This window comes from Chiloscyllium plagiosum, unplaced genomic scaffold (genome assembly GCF_037043375.1).
Source record: "Chiloscyllium plagiosum isolate Xiang-an unplaced genomic scaffold, Cpla_swu_hap1 HiC_scaffold_3, whole genome shotgun sequence".
Lineage (NCBI taxonomy): Eukaryota > Metazoa > Chordata > Chondrichthyes > Orectolobiformes > Hemiscylliidae > Chiloscyllium > Chiloscyllium plagiosum.
The window spans coordinates 34,098,567-34,119,676 of NW_028270141.1; the positions used below are offsets into that span (position 1 = coordinate 34,098,567).

At 41.9% G+C, this 21,110-nt stretch overlaps 1 pseudogene; it reads left to right on the forward strand.

The window, feature by feature from the left end:
• The window catches only part of LOC148150546 (uncharacterized), a 304,501-nt pseudogene that overhangs the window by 116,168 nt on the left and 167,223 nt on the right, over positions 1–21,110 (forward strand).

Consider the following 21,110-nt stretch of genomic DNA (forward strand, 5'->3'; position numbering starts at 1 on the left):
AAATTGTTGATGATGAGCTGGCTCAGAACTAATGGACTCTCTTTCAGCTATGTCTTTGTATTTTTTCCTTATTTTTAAAGCTATTCAAAATGGCGCCAGATTGTGCTTATAGCGGAAAAGCTTTTCACTACATTTTACTGTTTTTCTCACAGTGAAATGCGCATGACAATAAAATAATTCATTCACTCATTCAAAGTCAGTGCATTCCAGAAGACAATTAATCCACTGTTCTCTTTTAATGAACACCCTTCGTTTTGCAATGACACTTGCAAATGGCTCATTAGTGGGCTTTTCCTGACAGCGTCTTAATAATCAGTTATATTCAATATCGGTTTGAAAAATTGAGGTGATTTGTGTTGCCTTGCACCAATATTTTTGGTTGGCATTCGGGTGATAGTGAGATGAAACTTGCACAGCATACTCAGTGTTTACCCAACCTGCTTCTTTGATAAACTCATGAGGTAATCTCCAACCCAATGCAGAATCGCAAATAATTTTCTTTACAGTAGCTGGGAGAGACTCCCGTTGGGTAGTTTGCCTTTAAGCAACAAAGGTGAAAATGACTCTTTTGATAAATGAGTTTATAAGACCGAATTCTTCCTGATTTGATTGATTCAGTTTCTGTCGCATTTAACAGATTTTCTCAGCACTCAGACTGTGGCAATTTGTACTGTTCAGCCAATCAAAAGACAGAATGCATAATATTTCAAATGAAACATGATGCTGACTAGCAAAATTGCATGCATTCTTAATATTGCTATAATAACACCAGGGTCTCTGGAACATTTATAATCGTGACATTTGTGTAGTACCTAACACAACACAGGATTTTTTGAGGCCACTGATTTACAGTTAATGGATATTTCAAATTGTGCCATATTCAAATTATATTTTTGAATTGTAACTGGATTTGTACTTTGATAATTTGTCTTTCTGCAGCTTCAATCCTATTCCTACAGGATGAAGGATGATTGACCAGATGAACATCAGCCACATATGAACACAGCTCTTCCAAAAATTTCATAAATTACCAATCCAAAGGCTATCAGCTCAGCGGAAGGTTTTTAGAATTTGATCATTCATGATGACTTTGCAATTAAAATCTGTTCGTATGTTAAGGCTGGCTAGGCTCCTTCTGACTCAATTGGCCATTCACAGAACAATGTAAATAAACAAAATTACATGAGCATGTTGGTTGGCAGTTGCAGTAATTAAATTTAATGGTTGAAATTCCTGCAGGGACCCACTGATCTTTGCAAAGTTCCACATTGGGAGCAGAAATTCATAAAATTCATCTTTGTAGATTTATGATTCAATCTTAATTTTAGTTAAAGCCCAGGATACACAGTGAGGTGGGAGTGGACATGGATGAAATTGATGAATAGGCATATACGTGACATTTAAGCAGGATGAGGAAGAGTATCAGTTTTTATGCTGGAAGTTGTGGAGCAGGGGGTCCTGAGATTTGGTGACATGAAGGTGCAGTCCTCGGAACTGGCCAAGTAGGATGTGGTCCTGGAGCTTGGCTCGAAAAAGTTTCATGCCTTCATTGTGTAAGAAAGGCTCTATAATCCCTCTTCATATTTTACTTTCTATAATGCAAATTGGACAATAAATTGATCGTGCTAATTAAAGTACCAAAAATAACATGCACAAAATTAGATTCACATTTCATTTATGTTTGGAAAAACAACATCGCAACAATTATTTTACATTGATGATTTCTTGGAGCCTATAATCAGGGATGGGATAAATGATCACCTCAAAAATTTTCAGTTAATCAAGGAGAGCTCACATAGATTCATGACAGGTAGGTCATGCTGAACAAAGCTGATTGATTTCTTTTAAAGTTGTAACTAAGGTAGTAGACAGAGAAATATCTATGGACTTCCAAAGACATTTGGTAAAAGTTGTGCAGAGCAGCCCGTTAGCTAATGTAGAATTGAGAATACATTGAGGATGGCTAGGAAATTGGTTATGTGACAGGTGACAAAAAATAGTGAGGAGAAAGTGAGGACTGCCGATGCTGGAGATCAGAGTCGAGAGTGTGGTGTTGCAAAGTCTCAACAGGTTGGGCAGAATCCAAGGAGCAGGAGAATTAAAGTTTCAAGCATCATTCCTGATGAAGGGCTTATGCTCCAAACATCAATTTTTCTGCTTCTCAGATGCTGCCTGACTGTGGCAGATGGGTTTCAGTGTAAACACGTGTTTTATCAATTTTGGACTGAGAAATGAAAGATCAGGGTACTTTCTGAATGATATAAAGTTAAGTACAATGCATGTCCAAACAGATTGGGGGTTCAGGTGCACAGATCTTTAAAGTGTCACTAACAGGTGCAGAAAATAGTCAAAAAGGCAGACAGAATATCTAGAGGACTGGGGTATAAGGACGCAAAAGTTATGCTGCAGTTATACAAAACTTTAGTTCTACCCTACTTGGAGTGCTCTGAGCAGATCTGAGCACCATACCTGAGGAAGGATAAATTGGTCTTAGAGAGCACGCAAAATACATTTTAAAAGAATGATTCCTGGACTTCAGGGGTTGTTATAAGGACAGACTATATAAATTGGACCTGTTTTCTATAGAATTTAGAAGGTTAAGGAATGATCTGATCAAAGTGTTCAAGATATTAAAAGGAAAAGACATGATAGATAAAGATAAATTATTTCCACTGGTTGGAGATTCTAGAACTATTCTGCAAATTAGGGCCAGGTCATTTATGCAAGATGTTAAGGAAGCACTTCCACACAGAAAAGATAGTAGAGGTTTGGGACTGTCTTCCACAAATGGCAGTTGATGCTGGATCGGTAGTTAATTTTAAATCTGGGATAGATAAATTTTGGTTAAGCAAGGGTATTAAGTGATATGAGCCAAAGGCTGGTATATGGAGTGAGGCCAAAACCAGCCAGAATCTCATTGAATGTGGAAGTGGATCAAGGGATTGAATGGCCTACTCCTGTTGCGTGTGTTCATATTTAATTGGTCTTGAGAAGGTAATGCTGAGCTATCATTTTGAATACAATTGAATGGTTTGTCATCTGAATGTAGCTCCGACAGTACAGAGAGGAGTTTCATGGTGTGCAGAATATAACAATGTCCTGAAGAAGGCTCATCTCTGACTCACAACTTTTACCCTATTTCTGTCTCCACCCATGCTGCTAGATCTGAGTTTCTCCAGCAGTTTCTGTGTTTGTTTCAGGTTTCCAATGTTTACAATATTTTGCTTTCATTTGTGTAAGAACATTAATTAGTTTTTTTGGGAGTTTAATAAGTCAGGAGTAACTTGCAATAAAAAGTTGAGCAGATGCTTATCCATTATATGTGGCTGATGTGTTACAGGAGAAAGTGAGGACTGCAGATGCTGGAGATCAGAGCTGAAAATGTGTTGCTGGAAAAGTGCAGCAGGTCAGGCAGCATCCAAGGAGCATGAGAATCGATGTTTCGGGCATGAGCCCTTCTTCAGGATGTGTTGCAGGGTCTGGAAATAGTGTTAAGTCAGTTAACAGGGTGGGAGGATGGTGGAAAGTGGCATTTGGATGTTCAAGGATTAGGCATAGGGTTACAGAATTCAACATGATTGTGGATGAGTGAGACTATTAGGTAGCAAAATGTAACCACTGTTGAGGAGGTTTTAACTTCTAAAAAGATTTTTTCTCACAGGCTGAGGGTCTTGCAGCTCAGGCTAAAGTTTGTTATCCATCTCCAATTGCCTTTAAGAAGGTTCTTACAAGTGGTTTCTGAGTTGCTGCAGTCTATAGTATGTAGGTACACCCACCAAGCTGTTAGTGAGGGGGTTCCAGAATTTTGAAGGAACAGTGATTTAATTCTAAGGCAGGATAATGTGTGGTTTAGAGGTCATGGTGTGGAGGTGCCGGTGTTGGACTGGGGTGGACAAAGTTAAAAATCACACAACACCAGGTTATAGTCCAACAGGTTTATTTGGAAGTACAAATTTGTACTGTGACCCCATGGTTAGCATTGCTGCCTCACAGCACCAGGGACCCAGGTTCAATTCCAGCCTTAGGCGACTATCTGTGAGGAATTTGCACATTCTCCCTGTGTCTGTGTAGGCTTGCTTCGGTTTCCTCCCACAGTCCAAAGATGTGCAGGTTAGGTGAATTGACCATGGTGTTCAGGGATGTGTAGGTTAGTTGCATTAGTGAGGGGAAATGTAGAGTAATAGGGAATGAGTCTGGATGGATTACTGTTTGGAGGGTCAGTGTGTACTTGTTGGGCTGAAGGGCCTGTTTCCATATTGTAGGGATTCTTTGATACTTCCACATAAACTTGTCTGATTTTTAACTTGGTTTAGAGGCATAAGTGTAAATTCTGCCTGCTGCCCTTGTCCTTCTATGGAATGAAAATTGTTGGATTATAAAGTGCTGTCAAAGGGGGTTTGACAATTCACATCTCATAAATAGTACACAGCTGCCATAATGCATCATTGGTGGCAGGAGTGAATGTTTAAGATAGTGAATAGGATGCCAATCAAGGGGCTGCTTTGTCCTGGATGGTGCTGTCTTTCTTGACTGTTGCCGGGTCTACCCTCATTCAGGCAAATGGAGTGCATTCCTTCACATTCCTGACAAGTGCCTTGTAGATGGTGGACAGGCTTTGAGGAGCTTGTAGGTTAGTCGCTACAGAATTCCCTGTCTTTCACATGCTCAGAAGTGAGGAAGCAAAAAATAGCAAAGAGATTATAGCTACACATTTAGAAAAACTCAAGCTAATCGGGAATGATTTCATCCAAGAGAATCATTTTCAACTAATTTGATGGAATTCTTTTAGGAGTGATGTGCACTGAGGAAAAGGGGATACCTGACGCCTTTGTTTCAAGAAGACATTTGATAAGGTGCGACATAAAACGTTATTGCAGTGAAATAAAAGTTCAAGGTGTAGGGGACAGCATATCATGGACAGAAGATTGGATAGCTCGCAAAGGATATGCATTAATGAGTTTTTGTTTGATTGTCAAAATGTGACAAATGGAATCCCATTCAGAACATTGTTGGGCTTCAACTTTTCATACTTTGCATCAATGATTTGCACTTGCGATGCTCAGATATACAAGGCTGTTGTACAAGTGGTGGAAAATGAGCTTTGAATAGTTAAGAGCTTTCTTGTAGTCTCGATGGGCTGAAGGATCTTTTTTCCATGCTGTAGACCTCTCATACATTGACTTGGATGAGGGGAATGAAGGCCTGGTAGCTAAACTTGGTGAAGGGTTTTGCCCAAAATATTCAATTCTCCTGCTCCTTGCATGCTACCTGACCTGCGGTGCTTTTCCAGCACCACACTTTTTTACTCTGATAGCTAACTTATAGAATATACCAAGATAGGTAGGGAAGTAGATATTTTCTAATCAACATGTTCAGAGTTGTTACTACACACTTCTGGAACAAGTGGGACTTGAACTTGAGCCTGCTAGCCTAGCGGTAGAGATGCTAACACTGCTCACGAGAGCCTTATGCTGTGAAGAAGCAAGAGGAGCTTTAGACAGATTTAGACAAATTGATTGTGTTGGTAAAAATCAGGCACATAGAGCATAATGTGGGAAAATGTGAAGTTTTTCACTTTGTTGGAAAGAATAAAAAAGCAGAGTATTAATTAAATGAAGCACAACTGCAAAATTCTATATGTTCTAGCAGCATGGTGGCTCAGTGGGTAACACTGCTGCTTCACAACACCAGAAATCCGGGTTCAATTCCACCTTCGGTGACTATGTGGTGTTTGCGCATTCTCCCTGTGCCTGCGTGGGTTTCTTCTGTGCTCCAGTTTCCTCCCACAGTCCAAAGATGTGCAGGTCAGCTGGACTGGCCACGCTAAATTGCCCATGATGTCCAGGGATATGTAGGCTAGGTGAATTAGTAATGAGGAATGTAGGGTTACAAGGATAGGGTAGGGGATATGTTTGGGTGGGATACTCTTCGGGGGGTCAGTGTGTACTCAATGGGCTGAATGGCCTGCTTCCGCAGTGCAGGGATTCTATGGAAGATGAGTCACAAAATGTTAGTATATGCGTACAGTACACAATCAAGAAGGCTAATTAGATTAGATTAGATTACTTACAAGTCCTTCGCCCAACAAGTCCACACCGACCTTCCGCAGAGTAACCCACCCAGAACCATTCCCCTACACCTACCCCTTCACCTAACACTACAGGCAATTTAGCATGGCCAATTCACCTAACCTGCACATTTTTGGATTGTGGGAGGAAACCAGAGCACCCGGAGGAAACCCACGCAGAGACGGGGAGAATGTACAAACTCCACACAGAGAGTCGCCTGAGGCAGGAATTGAACATGGGTCTCTGGCGCTGTGAGGCAGCAGTGCTAACCACTGTGCCACCATGCAATGTATTGCTGTTCCTTATTGCAAGAGGATTTGAACATCAAAGTAAGGATGTTATGCCTCAGATTTACAGGGCAACGGTGAGACCACACCTCAAATATTGCATGCAGTTTGTGTTGCCTTCCTAAACTAAAAGGTTCAGAGGAGTTTTCTAGATTGATACCTGAAATGAGCCAGTTGTCTTATGTGGATGGGTTGGACAGGCTGGGCTTGTTTCCAATGGAGATTAGAAAAAGTGAGGAGTGACTTGATTGAAGTGTGTAAAATCCCGAGTGTCCTTGACAATCTGAATGTGGAAAGGATGTTTTCTCTTGTCTGGCAGTCCAAAGCAATGGGGAACTATTTAAAATTAGGGATCACCTTTTTTAGAGCAGAAATGTGTAGAATTTCTTTTCCAGTTGTATGATTTTGGAATTCTCTTTGGAGGTGAAGTTAGAACACAAAACAGAGTTCAGTTGCTAGGGGTATACGGCAAGGGTTTGTTTGGGGCCACTGATGTTTGCCATTTTTATTCATGACCTGGATGAGGACGTACAAGGATGGGTTAGTAAATTTGCAGATATCACTAAGGTCGATGGAATTGTGGACAGTGCGGAAGGATGTTATGGTTACAGAGGGACATAGATAAGCTGCAGAGTTAGGCTGACAGGTGGCAAATGGAGTTTAATGTGGAAAAGTGTGAGGTGATTCACTTTGGAAAGAGTAACAGGAATATAGAGTACTGGACTAATGGTAAGATTCTCGGTAGTGTGGATGAGCAGAGAGATCTCGGTGTCCATGTGCATTGATCCCTGAAAGTTGCCACCCAGATTGACAGGATTGTTAAGAAAGCATACGGTGTGTTAGCTTTTATTGGTAGACTGATTGAGTTTCGGAACCATGAGGTCATGCTACAATTGTACAAAACTCTGGTGCGGCCGCACTTGGAGTATCGCGTACAGTTCCGATTGCCGCATTATAGGAAGGATGTGGAAGTAATGGAAAGGGTGCAGAGGAGATTTACCAGGATGTTGCCTGGAATGGAGGGAAGGTCTTACGAGGAAAGGCTGAGGGACTTGAGACTGTTTTCATTAGAGAGAGGAGGGTTTGGAGGTGACTTAATAGAGGCATACAAGATGATCAGACAATTAGATAGGGTGGACATTGAGAGCCTTTTTCTTCAAGCGGTGATGGCTTGCACGTGGGGACATAGCTTTAAATTGAGGGGTGATAGAGGCGAGACAGATGTCTGAGTTAGGTTCCTTACTCAGTATAGTAAGGACGTGGAATGCCCTGCCTGCAACAGTAGAGGACTTGCCAACTTTAGGGGCATTTAAATGGTCATCAGATAAATACGTGGATGATAATAAAATAGTATACGTTAATTGGGTTTTAAATTGGTTTCACAGGTCAGCACAATTTTGTGGGCTGAAGGGCCTGTACTGCACTGTAATGTTCTTAGGTGGGTATATTCTTGTTAGGCAGAGGAATATAAGGTTATCGAGTGAATATGAAATTGTGGAATTCAAAACACAAACAGATCCGCCATGATTTTGAATGGAGGAGCAGGTTTGAGGAGCTGAATAGTTTGCTTCTACCCCTGTTTCATTCTTCCATGTATCAGGCTGGTCCAGTTCAATTTCTGGTCAATAGTAACCCCAAAATGTTGATAGTGGAGAATTCAGTGATGGTAATGCTATTGAGTGTCATGGAAAGATGGTTAGATTCTCTCATCTGGAAATGGTCATTGTCTGGCATGAATTTTCTTGTGATTTATCAGTACAGGGCTGAATATGGTCCCACTCTTGCTGCGTCACTGTCTGATGAGTGGTTTGAAAGCTGTGGAATCATTCCAAACTTTCCCATTTCTGACCTTATAATGGAGGGAAGGTCATTAAGGAAGCAACTGAAAATAAATGGATCTCGGACACTATCCTGAGAATTTAGGACTTTTGTGATGCAGGGGGGAGGGGGGGAGGGGGGGGGGGGGGTAGACCTGGGATACTGATAGGTCCCAGCAGATGTAGGAAATATGGATAGCATTAATCAAGTGTGAAGGAAGTATGCTAAATGTGTTGCTGGAACAGCGCAGCAGGTTAGGCAGCATCCAGGGAACAGGAGAATTGACGTTTCGGGCATAAGCCCTTCTTCAGGAATGGGCTTATGCCCGAAGGGAGTGTGTTGGGTTGTAGCAGTATTTGAAAAACAGTGTTGTGTGTGAATAATTGATCAGGGAGAATATTTGCAGTTGTATTGGAGAAGTCAGTGCTGGGACCATTGTAAAAGAAATGGTCATAAGGAAGAAGAAAAACATAATTTATCAATGGATTTAATGACCTCAGAATAGCTGAATAAAAAAGGCAATTCACATAAGGCAGGATCCCACAAACAACAATTGGATATTTTATAAGCTGTTCAGGAGGTAAGGTGGCTCAGTGGTCAGTACTGCTGCCTCATGGTGCTAGGGACCCAGGTTCAATTTCACCCATGGACAACTGTCTGAGTAAAGTTTGCACATTCTCCCTTTGTCTGCTTGGGTTTCAATTGGGTGCTCCAGTTTCCTCCCACGGTCCAAAGATGGGCAGGGTAGGTGGATTGGCCATGTTGAATGTGAGTTACGGTTTGGGTGGAATGTTCTTCAGAGGGTCAGTGTGACTCAGTGGGCCAAACGGCCTCTTTGCAAACTGTTAGAATTCTATGATTCTGTTCAAGGGATGTAGGTTGGAAAACAGTACAGCAATAAAACTTTGACTTTCTTCAAATAGTGCCACAGAATCTTCTACGTCTACCTTTGAAGGAAAATGGATTTGTTTCAACTTCTCATAGAAAAGACAGCACTGCCAGGAAAGTTGCCTTCCTTCTGTACTTGGTTAAGTATTCGTTTACATTATCTTCAGAGTAAAACTGCAATCTTCTAATTTAGTGACAGTATTATTGAACCAAGACTTAACTGTTGAGCGGAGCTTCTTTATTAAATACTTCGAAATTCAAAAGATTGGTTCAGTGTGATTTATTCTTTATGAACTCTTAACTATGAACATATGAATTGCCTTCTGTGTAATGAACCACAGTATTTTCATAATCTAGACTGAGGTGTGGAAGTTAAAGGGCCTCATTAAAGATAGAAATTACATCACATTATAGCATTAGAATCTCATTATTTTGGAATGAAAACTGGAAAAATCAAAGATTTGAACAGCGAATTTGTGCAGAAAATTTGCTACATGACTTGTTGGGACTTAAAGGTCAATGGTGGAACCGTGTTGTGCTTCACCTTTGATTTACAAAAGAATAGGTGACCTTTGGAAACGCAGTGAAATTTAAGGAGAAATAAAACGGATTTATTACTTTTGCTTGACAAACTGGTAGGAGGAGATTGGGCTGCACGTTGCCAAGCAACAGGTTCTTAACTGTTAGTTCTGTTTTGCCACAGATTGGGCAGTTGAAAAGAGATCTCAAAAAAGCCTGCAGTAAAAGTAAGCTTTTCTCCCTGCCCTGGGAAAGAAAAAAATCCCTACAGTTGTGGAGAGGCTTGCAATGAGGCATCATTTTCTCTCTGCCACCTTCTGACTGTGCAAAAATAAATCGTCAAAGGCTCTGAAAATTGACTGAACTCATTTAAAGACCTGGGTCTAACTGACCTGAATGAAGGACCTTCTATTGCCTAGTGGCCAGAGGAACATGATCTTGTCAACAGAAACTAAAGGAATCATGAGAAAGTAAGATCACCCCTCCCTTGTGTTCAGGTTCATTAATGCACAGAATTATTATTTATCTGTTTTTGTTCCACAGAGCTGTCCCATGGCATACTAGCTATGTATGAATGTATGCATTTGTTTTTAATGAGGATATAGTTTAATTTTGCGCAGCCATTGTTACTGACCCATTTTGTCATTTGTTGAAGTCCAAGGCTGTTAATAATAATTAAGCTTTGTGTTTATAGATGGGAGTTTCTTTTTTTGCCGCAGATGACCTAAAGGTCAAGCAACCTAACCATCTTGGTGATTCCTATTAGACAATTATGGAATATCTCACAGAGTAGCAGTGGCACAGTGGCTCAGTGGTTAGCATTGCTGCCTCACAATGTTAGGGACTTAGGTTGGATTCCACTCTAGGGTAACTGCCTGTGTGGAGTTTGCACATTCTCCTCATGTTTGTGTGGAATTCCTCCAGGTTCCTCCCACAGCCCAAAGATGTGCAGGTTAGGTGGATTGGCCATGCTAAATTGCCCATAGTTTCCAGGGATGTGTAGGCTTGCTCGATTAGCCATGGAAAATGCAGGATTACAGGGATAGGGTAGGGGTGTGTGTCTGGGTAGGATGCTGTTTGGAGGGGCATTGAGCACTTGATGGGCTGAATGGCCTGCTTCTACGTTGTGGAGATTCGATGATCCTAGTGGAGCTTGGTTATCAGTTTCTGAGTCATGACAATAGGAAGGAAGAGAATGTCATTATCTAAATTCCGTCATTCAATTATTCCTCTGGCAAATCAACCTTGGGGCAGCAGTGATGATGTTTGCAAAAAAAGTACCCATGTCCTTCCATCTTCTAGTTTCTACATGAAAATGGTGTCTCAACTTCAAAAGGTGCTTCATTGGTGAAATAGGCATATCCATGGTACAAATGCAGGGTTTTCTTTCATTCTTCTTTCTGCATTCTTTCTTGTAAAATCTTCACTGTTTACTTATAATTTCTTGCAATGTCTATGTAACAGAAAAGCCTATGAAATGGTGGATTATATGAAAGTGAAGATATTCACTGAAACCAATAAGAGAAAATGGAGTCTTTCACTCTTGTTGGAACAACATGCCTTATTTCTTGTGCACAAATACAAAATGCTTCACGTCAGGTTTTGGAATTTACATCAGTACAATTGTTTCATGTTGACATGGCAATCATCTTAAAAATGAAGCCATAGACTACAGATTAGTTACTTAGAGCTAAATTTCGGAGGATAATGTCTCTATTAAAATAGCAGGTGGAACAAAGTAATACGACTGGATTAGTCATGAACTATTGCTCTTTTGTTATTTCTCTGACAGTAGCCTCTAACTTCTTATAAATATATTTCTAACTGAGTTGGAGGTTTAGTAATATTTCAGCAGCCCATATATCTGAAATTATACTGAGACATACAAATATTTCACAGATATCTCATTGCCTTAATGTTAGTTGGTGTATTGTTTCACTTATTTCCAGTAGATTAAGAATCTGAGTGTTCAAAGTATATTTGTTTAAATAGATTTTAAAAAACTAAGGCTGCACCCTGCAATTTTCAAACCACTGTTTTCTCTAAATACTACCTCTTATCAAAAGCATCTGATGAGAGTATTAGCTGAAATGAGCTTAATACCTATATTTTTCATAATATTGACATAATACAAGAATATAACTATCAGGAAATCAAAATTCATCTCACAGCAGTTTAAACACATTTTTCTGAAAGCAAAATACTGTGGATATTGGAAATTTGAAATAAAACACAGGCAATGCTAGAATCACAAATAGCAAGTCTAGCAGTATTGATTGAGACAAAAAGAGAGTTAAGGTCAGAATTTTGCCAATACCTCATGAGTCCTGTAGTTAGCACCAAATGTGGTTCCTGAACATGCACAAATGAACAGTGGGCCTATGAGGAGATTTTATCATCAGAGGTAAAATGGCTGTGTGTGGGATTGGTACAATCAGATGATGTTAGCAATGGCTCCAGCCAAGGTTGTAAAGAGATGGATTAAGTACATGAATGTTGAAATGCCCTCAAAGAAGGGTATTGAATCCTTAAAAGGTGAGCCCTCCAGTGGTGGTGGTGTTAAAGTTTCCAGGAGTCTAGTAAAATCTCCATCATTGTTTCAGCAATGTGATCTTTAATTAGAACCGAGAATTGTGAGAATTACAAGTGAAGGAAGGGAAACTGGGAAAAGAATAAAAAGGAAGGGTTAAAGAAATCAAATGAGAAAAGGTTGCAAGGCATAAAAGCTAAGGGAACAACAATGAGATAATAAAAGATTTTGCTAATCGCATTGTCTGCCATAGTGTCCTGATATAAGAAGTGTGTTAACCTGTAACTAACTGATTTTCTGCAAGTCAAAGGCTCTACATCAATCTGGTCTGGCATTGTGGAGCAAACTCCTTGTCATCAAGGTCCATGGGAAGGCCTTAGAGAATGTTGACCATTTCCAATATCTCCTAAGTGTCCTGTTGATGACAAAGAAGCTATTGTTGAAGAGATCCAGCACCACCTCCAGTGTGCTAGCACAACCTTCAGCCACCTCAGGTAAAGAATATTCGAGAACAACAACAGAGCTGTGTTGGTTCCCACCCTCCCATATAGCTCTGAGACAGGGACTGTTTGCAGCAGACACCTCAAGGCACTGGAGCAGTCCCACTAACATTGCCTGCGCAAGATCCTGTGAATCCACTGGGAAAGATGCATCAACACCAGCATCCTTGACCAGGCTGACATCCCCAGCAATGATGCACTGATCCCCCTTGATTGGCTATGATGGGCTGGGCACATCATTACCATGACTCCTCAAGCAGCTCATCTCATGGAATAAAGGGAGAACTAGCCATTTGCATACATAACTGGCTCAAAGGTAGAAGACAGAAGGTCGTGGTGGAGGGTTGTTTTTCAGACTGGAGGCCTGTGACCAGTGGAGTGCCACAAGGATCGGTGCTGGGTCCTCTACTTTTTGTCATTTACTTAAATGATTTGGATGCGAGCATAAGAGGTACAGTTAGTAAGTTTGCAGATGACACAAAAATTGGAGGTGTAGTGGACAGCGAAGAAGGTTACCTCGGATTACAACAGAATCTTGACCAGATGGGCCAATGGGCTGAGAAGTGGCAGATGGAGTTTAATTCAGATAAATGCGAGGTGCTGCATTTTGGAAAAGCAAATCTGAGCAGGACTTATATACTTAATGGTAAGGTCCTAGGTAGTGTTGCTGAACAAAGAGACCTTGAAGTGCACGTTCATAGCTCCTTGAAAGTGGAGTCACAGGTAGATAGGATAGTGAAGAAGGTGTTTGGTATGCTTTCCTTTATTGGTCAGAGTACTGAGTACAGGAGTTGGGAGGTCGTGTTGCTGCTGTACAGGACATTGGTTAGGCCACTGTTGGAATATTGCGTGCAATTCTGGTCTCCTTCCTATCGGAAAGATGTTGTGAAACTTGAAAGGGTACCGAAAACAATTACAAGGATGTTGCCAGGGTTGGAGGATTTGAGCTAGAGAGAGAGGCTGAACAGGCTGGGGCTGTTTTCCCTGGAGCGTTGGAGACTGAGAGGTGACCTTATAGAGGTTTACAAAATTATGAGGGGCATGGATAGGATAAATAGGCAAAGTCTTTTCCCTGGGGTCAGGGAGTCCAGAACTCGAGGGCATAGGTTCAGGGTGAGAGGGAAAAGATCTTAAAGAGACCTGGGGGGCAACGTTTTCATGCAGAGGGTGGTATGTGTATGGAATGAGCTGCCAGAGGATGTGGTGGAGGCTGGTACAATTGCAACATTTAAGAGGCATTTGGATGGGTATATGAATAGGAAGGGTTTGGAGGGATATGGGCCGGGTGCTAGCAGGTGGGACTAGATTGGGTTGGGATATCTGGTCGGCATGGACGGGTTGGACTGAAGCGTCTGTTTCTATGGTGTACATCTCTATGACTCTATGACTCTAAGTCCCATGTGGACAGAGGAAATGCTTCAGTGTTACCCTCAAGGCCTCACTGGCGAAGTGTAACATTCCCACAGACACTTGGGAATCATTGGCACAAGACCATTCAAAGTAGAGGAGGAACATCAGGGAAAGCATTGAGCACCTCAAAACTTGCCATTGGGAAAATATGGAAGCAAAAACAGCGTAAGAAGTCTGTTGCTACACCAACACCCCATCAACCCCTTCCTGTGACCAGCACCTGTCCCAGGTGTCGAGGTGCTGGTGTTGGAATGGCCTTGGAAAAACTCAAAGTCACAGGATCCCCAGGTTATAGTCCAACAGATTTATTTTTGAAATTGCATGTTTTCAGTGTTGCTCATTCATCAGGTGACTTCAGCACTCTGAAAGCTTGTGATTTCAAATGAACCTGTTGGACTATAACCTGGTGTCCGGTGACTTCTGACTTTGCCACAGATGTAGCAGAGCCTGCAGTAGCCACATCGATCTGTACAGCCACCTCCATGCTCATGCTGAGAATGGTCCCTGTCTGCGAGGGACCGTCAATGATGATTATAATAATGATGCTAACCTCATGTCTGTGTCGGTTACACATGTACATCATGAGTTATTTTATCAGTGAATAGGCCTATTCACCTAGTTGTTCTTTCTGGCTTGTCCTATTATTGTCAAATGCAGATAACATATTGGACTGCCACAGATAAAGGCATCATGGCAGCTGCCGTGACGTCAGGTACTGACCTGCATGATTCTCTGTGCCTGTTTAAATGCCCACTAGCTGCTTAGAAAATAGAATCTCTTTTGGTTACTAAAATCTGCTCCCAAAAGAGATGAGCTTGGAGACAGGAAGATCACTTAATTAGACTAGGTGGAAGTTTATCCAAACCCCATCGCCTTCTCACCTTGATTGAATTAAGTTGTCTGTGTGGGAAGACTTATGGTCAACCTTTGTGATCTGGACAAATAATGAAAACTTAATGACCTCAGCCCAGTGACCCTGAGTCCTGGTGGTCAAAGATGATCTTGTGATGTCAGTTCACCCCTTTATGTCCTAGCTGCTTTATACAACATATCTGGGGACTGAGATAGACAGGTTGTTGATCTATAAGGGAGGCCACTACCATGTAGGAAAGTGGAGTTCAGGCCCCAATCAGATCAATTTTGATTGTATTGCAGGGTGCTGTAAGTTCAGGGTGGCAAAAATCCAACTCTAGCTCCTATTTATCATGCCTTTATGTCTTTGGGAATAAACAAACCTAGCAGGACTTTGATCCCAGAGGAAGAGATGCTTAGAGTATAAAAATGCTGATGTGGGTTTCATCATTACACTTATAGCCTAGATATACACTAAGGCTTCTGTAATCTGTAGTTAACCTGAGTTGTGATTTTCGAGGTTGATGATGTCAAGGTGAGAAATGTACGGTTGTTTGTGAGAATTGAAGGAAGTGCTGTCAGTAATATTGACAAACAGTTGGAGAGACTTTTGGCTCATCAGATCATGATATCAAATCAAAGTTTGAGAGAACTGTAATAGTTCTGAAATCAGAGGGAAAAAAGAGATTGAATTAATATGAGTGACATACAAGTAGAAACTGAAACAATGCTTCCAAACAATTTTCTTGAGGAATAATTAATAAAAAGAGATGTCTTTATAAGGCTGGAATCCTAACATTCACCAGAGGTGATCACATGAATGTGAGAGAATAATTTTATAAAGACATTAAATTAAGTGTTGAGGTAACACTGCCATAAAGTTAAAATGTTGAGGGGAGATGTTTATAGAGGACAGAATGATCAGCAGTATGAAAGGCAGCAAAATGATTTGGGGAGATTAGGAGGAACAGTAAGCTGGGATCAAAGAGCACTAACCACAATGGGACATGGAAACCAAGTTGGAAGATCTCCAAAGATGGGGGAGTCCAACTTAAAAATATGACATCTATTCAGTTTGAATTTATAGACATGGGTTTGTCAGCAGCTGACAATGCTTTGCATGTTTATGCAATTGGATCTTTTTGTACAATATTTGAAGTTGTTCCAGGTTTCATGATGGGTAGTGAGTGCAGCTGGCTGATGTGTTCATTGCCAGACCAACTCTTTACTTCATTTCTCAAGAGAGATTACAAGACAATACTATATCTTTATAAATTGCATGCTTATCCATGTTTCTATCAGATATTCATGTATTCATATAAGAGCCCCAGTCTCGAGTCCTACTGTTTTCACAGACAAATAGAAGTCTTCCTTCACTACTGTGTAGAACATGGCCTGTTAATTTTAATACAGGACAAGACATCTGCATTTAATGGAAGTCTCTAATGCTGCCATTATTTGAAGGTCCAGGGCGAATGGCCGACTAACTCCTTAGGGACCAAGTACATCCTCAAAAGTAATGATAATCAACCTCATGATCCTCCAGGGATTTGTTCATAGTTCAATCCTCATCCTTTACCAAGATTACCTCTTACATTAAATCTAGGCAAAACCAAGAATTCAGTTCAATGTCCCAACTTGACCACCTTGGAGATTTTTAACACTCTAAGGGAACATTATTAACGCCATAACATATTTGTACAGTTATATATAATATTTACAACAGATTTAGTTAGTTCTTTATGTGATTTATATTATTTTTTCCAACTGAAGAAACCATAGAACAGAGAACATTACAGCACAGTACAGGCCCTTCGGCCCTTGATGTTGCATCGACCTGTGAAACCAGTCTGAAGCCCATCTAACCTACACTATTCCATTATCATCCATATATTTATCCAATGACCATTTAAATGCCGTTAAAGTTGACGAGTCTACTATTGTTGCAGGCAGGTCCTTCCATGCCCTCACTACTCCCTGAATAAAGACCGGAAGTTAACATAACATAGAAATTATAACACAAAGACGGGGAATTCAGCCCAACATATCCATGCTGGTATTTATGATCTACACCAGCCTCCTCTTTGTCCTCTCATTCTATTAGCAGAATTTTCTATTTTCTTTTTATTAAATATTTATAGCTCCAACTAAAATTCATCTGTGGCTCTTCAATCTAGTTATCCCTTGTCGTAGGGAGTTCCACATTCTAATTGTTCTGTTTGTAATGATCTTGAATTTTCAATTGAACTTACTACAATGATGGTTGTATATTTATTGCTGTTAGTTCTAGTCTAACCCATGAGTAAACATCTTCCTCATGTCCATCCTATTAAAACCTTCCATAATCTTAAACAGCCTATTAGGTGATTCAGACTTTCTGTTTTAGAGAAAGAAAACTCCAATCTAGGAGACAGAGAATGGGCATAAATGGCTCATTTTCACGTTGGCAAACATGTGGAGTGTCACAGGAAACAGTGTTGAGGCCTCAACTATTTATGATATATATTACTGACTTGAATGAATGGGCTGACCGAGTCAAATTTGTTGATAAAACAAAGATAAGTAGGAAAGCAATTAGTGGAAAAAGATAGAAAAGTTTAGAGAGATATAGATAGGCTAAATGAGTGGCAAAAACTTAACTGTTGGAGCATGAAGTAGGAAAATGATGAGGTTGTCCATTTTAGCAGAAAATAATTTTGATCAGACCACACAAACAGAAAAGTGTGTAGTTTTGGTCATCTTGGTTAAAAATGGACAGGTTTCATTGGAAGCAGTTCAGAGAAGATTCATTGGGCTGATTCCTGGGTTGTAGGGGTTAGACTTACGAAAGAAAATTGAGCAGGTTGAAGGAGTTGGTTTTCTGAAGGAAGATTGAACAAGTTTGGCCTACACTTATTGGAGTTTCGAAGAATGAGAGGCTATCTTACTGAAACATCTAAGATCCTGTTGAAAACTGACAGGGTAGTTGTTGGAAAGATACTTTCCCCTATGGAGGAAACCAGAATTAGGAGGCACAGTTTTGAAAAAAGGATCTCTCACTTAATACATAGATGAAAAGGAATCACTTCTTCTAGAGGTTCATTGGTGTTTGGAATTCTCTCACAATAATGGAGTTTAGGTCATTGAATATATTCATATCTGGGTTGGATGGATTTTTGATTGATGAGGAAGTCAAAGTTTGCCAAGGACTTGCAGAATAATTGTAGACAGTGAGGAACAGAGTTAAAACATGTTGGTGGTAATCTCTGGATTACTTCCAGTGACATGTGCTCATGAGGATAAGAACTGGAGGATATGGTAGATGAATGTATGGCTAAAGAATTGGTACAGGGATTCAGATTTTTAGACCATTGAGATCTTTTCTGGGGCAGTAGTAACCTGTTCAAAAGAGATGGGGTATCTGAACTGGAGGGACCAATATCTTGATGGCTAGGTTTGCTAGTGCTGCAAGGGAGAGTTTAATCTAGATTGGCTGGGGGAGCAAGTGTGGCAACAGCAGGAAGGCAAGTGTGAGGCGGGAAGGAGTTACAGTAATCAGAAATAGTAAAGTGAAGAGACAGTTCAGGCTGGAACATGACAGGGAGTAAGGAATGCCAGGTGGATTAAATTGCATCTATTTCATTGCAAGAGGACTGACAGGTTAGGCCGATTAACTCAGGGCCTGGATAGTTACATGGGACTGGGATATTATAGCCATTACAGAAACATAGCTAAGGGAGAGACAGGACTGGCAGCTTAATGTACCAGGGGACACATGCTTTAGGTGGTGGAAGGAGGGGAGGGCATTTGCATTTTTTGATTAAAGTGAGTATCATTGCAGTAATCAGAGATGAAATAACTGAATGATCATCCAGTGAGGCATTTGGGGTGCATCTAAGAAACAAGAAGGGGATAGTGACATTTTTGGGGCTTTACTATAGACCCCCAAATAGTCAATTGGTAATAGCGGAACAAATATACAGGGAAATTAGGAAGACTTGCAGGAGCAATAGGGTTAAGTAGGGGGTTTTAATTTTCCTAACATAGACTAGGGCTACCAGAGTGTTAAGGGCTTAGATGGGGTGGAATTTACTTAAGTGCGTTTTCCTCAAACTATATATGGAGGGTCCTACTTGGGAAGGGACAAAACCTGACCTGCTCTTGGGAAATAGGGCATGGCAGGTGATGGAGGTGACAGTGGGGGAACACTTTGCGGCCAGTGACCATAATTCTATTAGTTTTAAAATAATTATGGAGAAGAACAGGATCAAGTTCTAAATCGGGGCAAGGTTAATTTTGATGGAATTAGACAGGATCTTGCAGAAGTTGGTTGGAGCAGTTTGTTTGCAGGCAAAGGTACCTCCGACAAGTAGGAGACCTTTAAACGTGAAATGGCTCGAGGTGAAGGTGTATAACATTACTCTGCCCTTGCAAAGCCTCCGAAGGCAGAGCTTATGACCCCCGACCCCTCAGGGCGAGCATTTCTTCTGTTGGTGACATCACTCACGATCCAAACCCACACTCAGTACAAAGACAGTCTCCGCCCCCACTCTCAGCTCCAGCGCCACATCAAGTCCTAGCTCCCAGTCCTGCCGTGTTTTCACCATCCCCGCAGGCCTCCCCCTCATTGAGGATGAATGACCAGTCCTCAGTAACGGCCTCGCCTTCATCCCACTACACTCCCGGATCAATGAATTCAACACGCGTCACAACATTGAACTTTTCATCCTCTGCCTCCACCTCCGGGCTGACCTTTTCCATCAGAATTCCTGCCCACCCTCCGAGGACAGCTTCTCCTGCCTCCAACACATCCTATCCACCTGGACACCCTGTGCTGGTCTGTTACCCGCTCTCGATCTCTTTATTTCCAACTGCCACCGTGACATTGACTGCCTCAATCTGTTCACCCCCCTCACCTACTCCAACCTCTCACTCTCACAAGGTGCATCTCTTCACTCCAACCCCAACATCACCATTAAGCCCGCAGACAATGTGGGGGGCGGAGCAGTGATAGTTTAGCACACCGACGTCTACACCGCTGAAGCCAGGCGGCAACGCGCAGACATCTCCTCCTACTGCCCCCTCAACCATGGCCTCACCTCCCATCACCAAACCATCATTTCCCAGGCTATCCACAACCTCATCACCTCAGCGGATCTCTCACCAACAGCCTCCAAACTCAGAGGCCGGGAACCCTACACTGCTCAGTTCTAGCTTCTATCCAAAATTCATAAACCTGGCTGCCCCAGTCGACTCATCGCCTAGGCCTGCTCCTGCCCCACTGAATGTATCTTCACATACCTTGACACCATCCTGTTCCCCTTGGTCCAGGAACTCCTCACATATGTTCAGGACACCACCCATGCACTTTACCTTCTCCATGACCTTTGTTTTCCTGACTCCAAATGTCTCCTCTTCACCATGGATATCCAGTCCCTATACACATCCATCTGCCATGACAAAGGCCTCCGAGCCCTCTGTTTCTTCCTCCCCTGCGACAGAACCAGTACCCCTCCACTGACACACTCATTTGATTCGCTGAACTGGTCTTCACCCTCAACAATTTCTCCTTCGAATCCTCCCACTTCCTCCAGATTAAAGGAGTAGCCATGGGCATCCGCATGGGCTCCAGCTATGCCTGCCTCTTCATTGGGTTTGTGAAACAATCCACCTTCTGCAACTACACTGGCACCATTCCCCACCTTTTCCTCCGTTACATCGATGACTGTATCAGCTCCACCTTGTGCTCCCACAAAGAGGTTGCACAGTTCCTCACCTTCACAAACACCTTCCACCCTGACCTCAAGTTCACCCAGACCATCTTGGAAACCTCCCTCCCCTTTGTGGACCTCTCCATCTCTCTTTTCAGCGACCGAATTAACATGGACATCTACTATAAACCCACCAACTCTCACAGCTACCTCGACTGCATCTCCTCCCAACCTGCCTCTTATAAAACTTCTATCCTTTATTTCCAGATCCTCGGGCTCCAGAGCATCTGCTCCCGGGAGGATCAATTCCACTATAGAACATCCCAGATGGCCTCCTTCTTCAAAGGCTGAAATTTCCCCTCCCATGTGGTTGACGGTGCCCTCCAGTACATCTCCTCCACTTCCCACATCTCTGCCCTGGAACCCCACCCCTCCAATCACAACAAGGGCGGAACCTCCCTTGTCCTCACCTTCCACCTCATCAACCTCTGGATACATTGCATCATCCTCCGCCATTTCCGCCACTTCCAAACAGAACCCACCACCAG